Source organism: Alosa sapidissima, chromosome 17 (genome assembly GCF_018492685.1).
Source record: "Alosa sapidissima isolate fAloSap1 chromosome 17, fAloSap1.pri, whole genome shotgun sequence".
Classification (NCBI taxonomy): domain Eukaryota; kingdom Metazoa; phylum Chordata; class Actinopteri; order Clupeiformes; family Clupeidae; genus Alosa; species Alosa sapidissima.
The window spans coordinates 22,259,853-22,270,343 of NC_055973.1; the positions used below are offsets into that span (position 1 = coordinate 22,259,853).

General features: G+C 39.5%; 2 protein-coding genes across 3 annotated transcripts in view; one reads left to right on the forward strand and one right to left on the reverse strand.

The window, feature by feature from the left end:
- LOC121688279 overlaps positions 1-10,491 on the reverse strand; it is a 522,978-nt gene that overhangs the window by 298,188 nt on the left and 214,299 nt on the right. The gene's annotated exons all lie outside the window — the stretch shown is intronic.
- LOC121688278 (myosin-7-like) overlaps positions 1-10,491 on the forward strand; it is a 69,900-nt gene that overhangs the window by 21,113 nt on the left and 38,296 nt on the right. The window lies entirely within an intron of this gene.

Below are 10,491 nucleotides of genomic sequence, written 5' to 3' on the forward strand. Positions count from 1 at the left end.
CTCTGGCCCACTTTCGGCCATCATATTTTAAACTTGCCAGAATATTAAGAAATTACCATTGATTGTTTTCAAAATATTTTTTGATAAAAATGGTCAACTTAGAATAGCTTCTTGCTATGAGCAATTCTACTTTTTTTTTTTTTTATTTATTTCACATTACTTGGGCCAATGGTAGAATACTCTAAAAGCAACATGGGATGTTGATATTTTATGAAGCCATGAATGAACAAAAGTTCATCATGCCTATGATCCAAACATACATAATCAAATAGTTAGGCCTACTGACAGGCGTAACACCGCTGAATTCTAAGCTTGTTTAGGACCCCACACTGAATGCTTAGACCACTCTGGGGTGTGGTAGCCTACTCTCTGGAATTTATGCACCAAGGTAACTGAAGTATCCAATATATTTGTGTCTTGAAATTATGTTTGAAATAAATGTCTTAGAACAAAAACGTTGGGTAAGACTTATTTTATAAGTTAGTGAAAACGAGTTGATTAGTAGGCTAGTTGAGATTGTTATCAATAAACATAACAGCTCATGTCGGGATGAGCAGGAGACTAGCCTACCATAAATCCTTAAATTATGCCCGGGAATGATTATATTTATAGCCGGACAAATAATGACCGGTCCCCATATACAAGGGGGTAATAATTGTCTACTAGTACCAGTCCACCAGTAAGACATTGTTTAGATTAAACTCAATAAGATAAGACCTATTCTTAATATTATTATTATATTGTTGGTTGGATTAATACTGTTGGCAAAGAAAAGTCGTTTTCCTACACCATGGGTCTCCAACACTCACTCTCAAGCTCATTCGCTTGTAGCTCCTTTCGAGTTTAGGCTGAAGCATAGGCTACTAATTACAATTGTTGCCGCGACTCGAGGCATTCCAGCCTACGAATTTAATAAAAAGTAAATCATGCATAATTAAACAATAACTCAATGTAGGCTACTTGGCTACGCAAAAAGGTTTCCATTATAGCACATCCCCTGTTCAATGAACGGCTACCTTTTCTCGCAATAAACAGCGGTGGATATCCCAACACTTTTTCAACGGCATTAAATGTAATAGTGAATAATCAAATACCCCCCAGATTTCAGTGCCCATCAGTCCCAACATTTAGCAATATAATCAAACAGTTCAAAAGTAAATGAATCCCAAACCAAACCGAAAATGTTATGCTTTTGATAGCCTATGGTATGGTGCTCCAAACTAAACGCATGTCTAAACGCAGCAGATTATAAATAATAAAAAAAAAGCCTGCCTCAGAATACCAGCCTGCCCCAAATAAAAGTCCTGTGCTTTGCGCAAAAGACCCCAGCCATATTTAGAGGATTTACGCTAAGCAAGTAGCCTGGATTATTTTATGATGGTTGGTAAACTGGCTTCAGATATCCAACCGAGTGAATACGAGATTGTTCAGTCTTAGATGGCTGTGGTTAGTGATGTGATGCTGTTAATGGGGAGTTTTACATAGCTAGTGTAAACCTATAGGTTATTATTTATTTAGTATTATTTATTTAGTGTACCTAAGGCCTTTTTCCTTATCAAACGTGAGGGGGACGACGGCCGTCTCTTCAGCACTGCGGGGGACATATCCCCCATGTCCCCCGTGCCGCCGGCGTGCCTGCTGTTTAGTGTTAAAGAGTACACCTATACATTTTTCCAAAACACATTAAACAAAAGTAGATATCACCCAATACATAATTACAAAGCCTCTTCAGTAAGATGTATCTATTTCATGTAGTAGCAGTCAAAATAAAGGTGCTTACTCTACAGCATCAGCAGCTGAGCCGGCATGATGATGTTCAAATCCAAGTTCACTTGGTTGAATGGTAATGCTGTGATTCTTTGTGAGGGGTCAAAGGTCACTTTTTCACAATAGGAGACCATCAAACAAACCTAACAAAAGAAAAGAAAAAGACAATGCTTAATACACCACCATGACAGAGTAAATACGATGACTACATTAGTAAATCCAACAACACTAAACTCTGATCATGGCCATGCCACATCTGTTCATGGTCCTAGCAAACAAAACTGTAAAATTCCCACAGGATTACCACTTCTCTGTCCCTCTTCCATGGGTTAGTCTGTGAGGTCATGTGGACATGGATAGAGAAACAAGGAAACTATATGATGCAATCAGAGTCCAGACACCTCCCGATGGGTTTGAGCAGGGTGTCACGGGAGTCCATGAAGCCACCTGCCACAGCAAGTCATCCCATGCCAATAATACCCATCCTTTAGGAGAAGCTCTGACATCCCGCAGGCCGAGGTGGTGATGGCTCAAGGACTCTAGACAGCTGAGACTGGTCCCCATAAGGGTAACACAGGAGATGGAATGGCATGTCCAACATCTCACAGCTATCTAATTAAGGAAACTGTGACCTCAAATGTCTTACAGTGGGTGAAGAAAAATCACCTTCACTCTCTTAGGCTTTAACGGTTACATTATCGGAACCTTGTGTGTGGCTTCACACTTTCTTTGGTGTGTAAACATGTCTTGACAGTTTTCTTGACCCCAAGTCAAGTGAATGTAAGACTAAGATGCCTTTGACTCAACACCTCCTTGACTTCTTCTTGGTGCAAACAGCTGAACTAGTGTTTCTAGATGGATATGGTTAGAGAGAGGTCAGCGGCCAGCTACCCTGTAGACTTAATGTTTTCAGTAATAAAATGGATGATTTCCCTGTGTGCACGATTTATATTTCATTTCAGATACCTAGTCTCTTATTTATGATGTTAAATATTACATTTCAACATAGACACAACACTTTTACATGTAGATCTGTAAGCACGCTGTGTGCATGTGTCACTATCAAGTGCAAAAGTTTTGTGGTCATACGAATCAGCGAATGGTCAAAACCAGGTCTTCTTCATCTCATTTTCAAATACAATATGGATTAGGTAGCTGTTCTTAATTAATTTTGCAATTTAATTGGCTTATGTGTTTCAGTACCATATGTATAACACACAGTAGCAGCAGTTGTGTGTGCATTCAGGCCGCTGTGTCCAAAGAGCAGCTGCTGTACAAATTCATAAGGGTGTGAAGGTACACTGACAAGTGCTTCAAAGGCCATCTGCAGTTGATGGAGGAACCTGAGACCACAGGGTTATCTTTGTCCTCAAGGTAACAATGCAGTACCAATAGTACAGTACTTAGGCTCCTAAAAAAATCAGCTGTGGCTGTCTATTGGACTAGTTTCCTATCCATAAAAAAAGTTTGGGAGGGGAAAAAAAGCATCAGCTTATATCAGTTTTCCAAAAAAAAAAACCAGTAAACAAATAAAATGTACGGTAACACCTTATTTGTACCTATACTTGTTCCAGTGTATCTACATAATAAAGTGCAATGTAACAACCTATGCAACAATTGAGCTATTACTTATATAACAACTGAGCTATTACTGAAATAACACTGATTTATTGTCATAGATAATAAATAAATATTGATTAAAGCTGCTGATTAATCATCATCAGTTCATCAACACATTATTACAATCTTGAAATTATATGATAAAACACAGCAAGCAAACATGCATTTTGGTGGAGTGCAGATTTATTTACAGTGCGAAAGCAAACAAAAAGACTTGACAACAAAACAAACCAAATACAAAATGAACCAACTGGTTTGCAATGTAAAAGTTCTTACACAACCTCACAACAAGCTGTCGCATCAAAAAGCACTCTCATTCAACCGCAGGAGACCCACAGACAGTACAAAAGGCAGCAGAGCTCTCCTGGCAGCCCATCGTGGACGAAGGACTTCCACTTCCAAGGCTCTGACAGACCAATGACAAAGGACTTTTGTCTCCCCCTGGCACTCAGTGCCTGTTATTCCCCTGTTTTCCCCGTCTCCCCTTGCACTTAGTGCGTCAGCTTGTTGTGAAGATGAATTTTAATGTATTTTTGTATGTTCTGTCTCCTAGCACTCGGTGCTGTTATGTTCCCCACATACAGTGCTGTATGTATGTTCCCCGGTGCTGTTATAACTGCCTGTTATACCCCTGTCTCCCCTAATAACCCATCTTCCCTGGCACGTTGTGCGGCAGCTTGCTGTGAGGCTGTGATTCCCCTGGCACTTTGTGCTGTACAGTATGTCCCTTCTCAACCTGCTGAGAGGTTGTACGTTCCCCAGCACTCGGTGCTGTAACGTTCCCCAGCACTCGGTGCTGTAATGTTCCCCAGCGCTCGGTGCTGTACAGTATGTCCCTAGCACTCGGTGCTGTAACATCCCCCAGCACTCGGTGCTGTAACGTTCCCCAGCACTCGGTGCTGTAATGTTCCCCAGCGCTCGGTGCTGTACAGTATGTCCCCAGCACTCGGTGCTGTAACGTTCCCCAGCACTCGGTGCTGTAACGTTCCCCAGCACTCGGTGCTGTAACGTTCCCCAGCACTCGGTGCTGTAACGTTCCCCAGCACTCGGTGCTGTAATGTTCCCCAGCACTCGGTGCTGTAACGTTCCCCAGCACTCGGTGCTGTAATGTTCCCCAGCACTCGGTGCTGTAACATCCCCCAGCACTCGGTGCTGTAATGTTCCCCAGCACTCGGTGCTGTAACATCCCCCAGCACTCGGTGCTGTCTCCCCCTGATGCTTGGTGGTGTCGCAGACCCCGGTGGCAGATATTGTCTTCCCCAACCCTTCCCAGAACATTTAAACCGACTATTTCTCCTACAGACACAAACACTGAAACACCCTCACACACACACTTTTGTGGTGCGGGGTTAGGTTATGTGTTCCATGTTATTTATTATTTTATGTTCCAGTGATGTGATTAGTATATATTTATAGTTTTACTGTCATTATCATTTATGGTGGAATGTATGTGAATGTATGTTTCAATGTGTTTTTAAATGTTTGATTGTACATGTACAATTTTAAGAGATCCAAAGTCTGCTTGGCAATAACTATCACAATGTTAGGCAGTCCCTCCAGGATTTCGTGAGGATTTTTTGAGATTGTTGCGACTTAAAATGCTTGATTTCGCGACAACTTTTCTAAAAAAATTGCAATGTCGCGTGTCTTTAGCTGTTTGTTGCAAAGAAATTGCAGGAGGAAGTGAAAATTGCAATTTTCTTTTTTCTTTTTTTAATTGAGGGCAATTAAGGTTAGTAAGACCAAAATCACACTGATCATCTTGATGCTTATTAAAAAGGATAAGTAAAGGTAAATAGTAAGGATTACAGAAAATCAAAGTAGGCCTTCTTTATTTGTGTAAATACTTTGACTGGGGTAATTCACAAAGCAGTATACAGTAACCTTTCATAGGACTGTCCAAAACAAAAAAGAGATGACATCATGTCATATGTTTCAATATATTCATATATTTTGTAAATCATATTAAAGGAATTATCCGGAGTAAAATGCACTTTAGATCAATTTACGGATGATTGGGAGTACATACGTTGAGTTGACATCAAAATCATGTCATTCGGATGTGTTTTGAGAAAGTTCGATTTTACCGTTTTTAGTCAAAACGCGTGGAAGTGAGATGGGCATATTATTTCGCCGCTACAAAACGCTAGGTGAAATTTCATGGGCAAACTACAATGATTGGTTAAATTTGCAAAAAAGTTGCGTGTTTGGACAAAATTGCGAGGTCGCCCAGAATTTGCGGGGATTTGCTGAATTTTCGTTAATTGTTGCGATTCCTGGAGGGACTGGAGGAGATATCCTAAGGGATAAAAGGGTGAAAGGTCTTTAGAAATAGTCATCCATTTGGGTAACACTTTACGGTAAGGGTGCATGAATTATCATGAATTCATGCATGCATTAACTCATGATTTATGTATTACTTCATTCCTTAATATATCATGACTATGAAAGTTCATAGTTCACCTTTTTCTTTAACGTTTTAACTGAATGGTGGTGTCTGGGTTTTCAGTTTGTTTTAAACTGAAAAAAGCAAAGGAACAAGGCAATTGTCATAGACGTTTACAGAGGTCTGAATGCACCTTGGCCAGGTCGGAAGATACTTTCGCTTTAGGCAAAACACTTGCCGGGCTCTGGAGGATAATTCACAAGCTGTTATAGGATTTTGAGTAGGCTATGGTTGTTTGGATTGGCTGCTACACACACGTGGGCATGCTTTTTAATCACAGACTACAACTACCAAGTTGGAATCAAAGCACATCGATTCCACTTTCACTTACCCTACACACACACTTCAAACAAACAAGCGTCTCAGTCTCACGCATGTGTGCCCATAGGCAAAACTGTATTGCACCGGTGTTACATTGGTAAATCATCCATCACACAGAATGATTTTTTGTAGCACGTGCAAAAAACATGTGTACCCACAGCCCTGGATATATCTCTCAAAGTGCACTCTGGAATCTTTGGGATGTAGATCATCATGGGTGCGTTAATAAATCTGCATTGCGAATAGTCAGCGCAAATTATTCACGTCGACGAATTTATGTAGTCGATTACGTCGACTACTTTGACTAATCATCCCATCCCTAACACACACACGCACACACACACACACACACACACACACACACACACACACACAGCATAACATTCACACACACACAGCATAAGACTCACACATACACAAACTTTATGTTGAATGGTCACAGGTTTTAAAGGATGTGAGATTCCCTCCTCAACAGGCACTTTTTCCTCTCGCAGTCTCTAACTTTTCTGTTTACAATTCAAGCTGATATTAAGTACTCTCATTCAATACAACAGCCAAATGTATTTAGCATTATGTTATAATATAAGAAATTATTATACAAATTAAATAAATAAATGATAAACTTTACTTGGAGTAACTACCACAGTAACTAGTCTAACTATCAGAATTTTAAATAGTAGATCCCAAATCTTTTACTTGGAGATCCCAAGTCTGCTTGGGAGAAATTATCACAATTAGAGATATCCTAAGTCTGGTAAAGTGAAAGATCTCAGTTATAATGTTGTACAATTTTGAAGACTGAAGACTGAAAATTAAAGACTGAAGGCATAAACTATGAATATAAACACATTATGATAGTTGTTAACAAAGCAAAATCAAGAATATTATATCACAGCACATGCTCAACATAGTAAACGCATGCTTACTTTAACACCTTGAGATCTCCTGTTGTTTTGGTATTGAACTGTGGGGGTCCACCTCAAGGACTAGAGAAATGAGCTCTCTCAGTTTTGCTGTAAAAGCTGTCAAAAGACTCATCCACAAGGTTCTAACATGTGACAAAGTGAGCAAGAGTGAGAAATAGTATTAATACATAGTATTTAAAAATAGTATAGATTAATATATAGTATTTAAGTTCAGGCATATTTAATGACTTAAGGTGTTTATAATAATTACTTCTGTTACACTTACCTTGACCTTAAATTAAGTGAATCCATATACTGCAGGGGTAAAAAACAATAAAAATCTTTTCACGTCATTGTGCTTGTGCTTGGCTGATCCTACACTGAAATGGCTGTGCACACTACAGAGGAGAAGTCTGTTGGCTGCTGTTCAACCGAGATTCTCTAAGGAGATCTAAGGGATTGTGCTTCATTTCACAACACAGCTCAACACACACACACACACACACACACAACACACACACACACATCCACTTAGGATGGAGGCAGGTCAGAGAAGCCATCTATACCCATCTCCATGTCTGGGGGAGGTGATGGACAGAGGAGTGCTGTGATTTAAAACTTTTTCTTAACCTCAAACTTGACCATCGCATGCCGTTACGTATCCCTAAACTGAATATGTTAGCAACCCCCTTCTAAAATGGATGATCAAATCGTTTACTTTTCAGTAATAACCATATTGAAGCACATTATAATTTAATTTCAGTGTATACTAAAAAATGCATAGTCAACAAATACAACATGTAACTACCCAAAATATTTTTTTCTCTTCTGGTCTTATAAGTTGTGACTAATGAAGCCTAGGAGAATAAAGGGGAGAATAAAAAAGGAAAGAAATCTATGCCTTGATGTCTGTTTTATGTGCAAGACCACCTGTTGCAGATTAGATTGAAATATTTCTCAGTCTCATTGACATTTAGCAAGAATTTCACAGGGTTATCTTTGTATTCAAGGACAATGGGAAGGAGACATGCATGTGCATGTTAAACAAGACAACACAAGGGCTTGTAAGTCACTGTCTTAACAACTTGAGAGACAGCAACAGACTAGAGTCTAAATCTGTGTCCTCACAAGTTTCATATAGAAACCACACATCTGATCTGAGTGTTCACATGTCCATAACAACAAAATAACTCAGTAAGCAAAATGCATTAACATTAGCATCTGCTGGGATTCAGCATATATCACTGAGTACAATTACATTGCAGTTTCTGTTTAGTGTAAATGAGTACGCCTATACATTTTTTCAAACACATTAAACAAAAGTAGATATCACGCAATACATAAATACAAAGCCTCTTCAGTGAGATTTATCTATTTATCTAAGTCAAAATAAAGGTACTTACTCAAGGTGCTTTCAGCTGCTGAGTAGGCATGGTGATGTTCAAAGCCAGGTTCACTTGTTTCAATGGTAGTGCTGTGGTTCTTTGTGAGGGGTCAAAGGTCACCTTTTCATAATAGGAGACCATGAAACAAACCTAACAAAAGAAAAGAAAAAGACAATGCTTAATACACCACCATGACAGAGTAAATACGATGAATAAATAGTTACATGTACTGAGTAAATCCAACAACACTAAACTTGATATGATTTTTTTTTCAGACAGACAAGAAGGGAGTGGGAGAGAAAGATGGGGTAGGATCGGGACATGACCGCAGGTCAGACTCGAACATGTGTCACTGTGGGCACTTGGACCCATTCATGGTATGAACGCTGTCGCCTGTTGCGCCACAGCGCCCCCCAATGAGGATATGAATAGAGAAACAAGCTCATGCATAGACAAGTCAACTTTATGATGCATTCAGTCAAGACATCTAATCCCAGTGGGCTTGAGCAGAATGTCACGGGAGTCTGTGTAGCCACCTGCCACAGCAAGTCCTCCCATGCCAATGATATCAATCCTCCAAGAGAAGATGTGATGACCTCCCAACAATAGTGGTGATGGCTCAAGGACTCTTGACAGCTGAGACTGATCCCCATAAGGGTCACACAAGAGATGGAATGGCATGTCTGACATCTCACAGCTATCTAATTAAGGATTTGGGAGAATAGAGGTTGCGTATCCTGTGACCTCAAATGTCAAATGAAGAAAAATCACTCTCACTCATAGGACATCACAGTCACATTAACAGAACCTTGTGGGTGGCTTCACACTTTCTTTGGTGTGTAAACATGTCTTGACCCCAAGTCAAGTTACTTAACAGTGTAAGACCCAGTGGCCTATGGCTCAACACCTCCTTGACTTCTTGGTGCAAACAGCTGAACTACTGTTCCTAGATGGATATCAGAGAGGTTAGAGGCCACATACCTAGTAGACTTAATGTCTTCAGTACTACGCAAGATGATTTTCTTGTGTAGTGGATTCAATTTCATTTATTTCAGTTATCAGCAGACTTTCTGGATGTAGACACAAGGATTTGCATGGGTAGATTTGTAATTAAGCTAAGGCCAACTACCCAGTAAACTTAATGTCTTCAGTAGTATAATGGATGATTTCCCTTACATTTCATTTCAGATAACTACAGTCTCTTATTTATAATCTTAATACACATTTGAACACAGACACAGAGCTTTTACATTTGTAGATCTGTAAGCACCTAGTGTGCATGTGTCACCATCAAATGCAAACATTTTGTGGTCATGTGAATCAGTTCAAAATGGCCAAACCCAGGTCTTAATCTCATTTTCAAATAAAATATGGATTAGGTATCTGTTCTTAATTAGTTTTTAATTGTTGTATGTGTTTCAGTACCATCTGTATAACACAGAGAAGCAGCAGTTGTGTGTGCACTCAGGCCTCTGAGTCCAAAGAGCAGCTGCTGTACAAATTCATAAGGGTGGGAAAGAACACTGACAAGTGCTCCAAAGGCTATCTACGGTTGATGGAGGAACCTGAGAGATAAAATTCACAGGGTTATCTTTGTCCTCAAGGAAACAATGCAGTGACAATAGTGCAGTGCTTGGTCTACTGAAAAGACAGCTGTGGTTGTTGTTGTTGGACCAGTTTCAAAATTTGCAGAAGTTTAACGGGTATAAGGCAAGATTTTTGTTTGTTATTGGTCCTCAAGAAAAAATGATCTCTTACCCCCAAACAAAAGTTTGAAAGGGCAAAGGTCAAGCATCAGTTTATGTCAGCATCCATGCATTTGGCTCTATACAAAATTACAATAGTTGTTTCCAAAGAAACAGTTAACAGTACAATGTACATTTTAAAAATAACAAATCCACAAAAGAGAGATCCAGATGCATTTCTGTTTTCGAAAAATTACATAGGCATCCAATAAAAACAAATGAATACAGACCTAACTGATAGGCTTTCAAAACAATTCTATGTCTTTTATGTACTGAAACGACGGCTGACCACAGACAACATG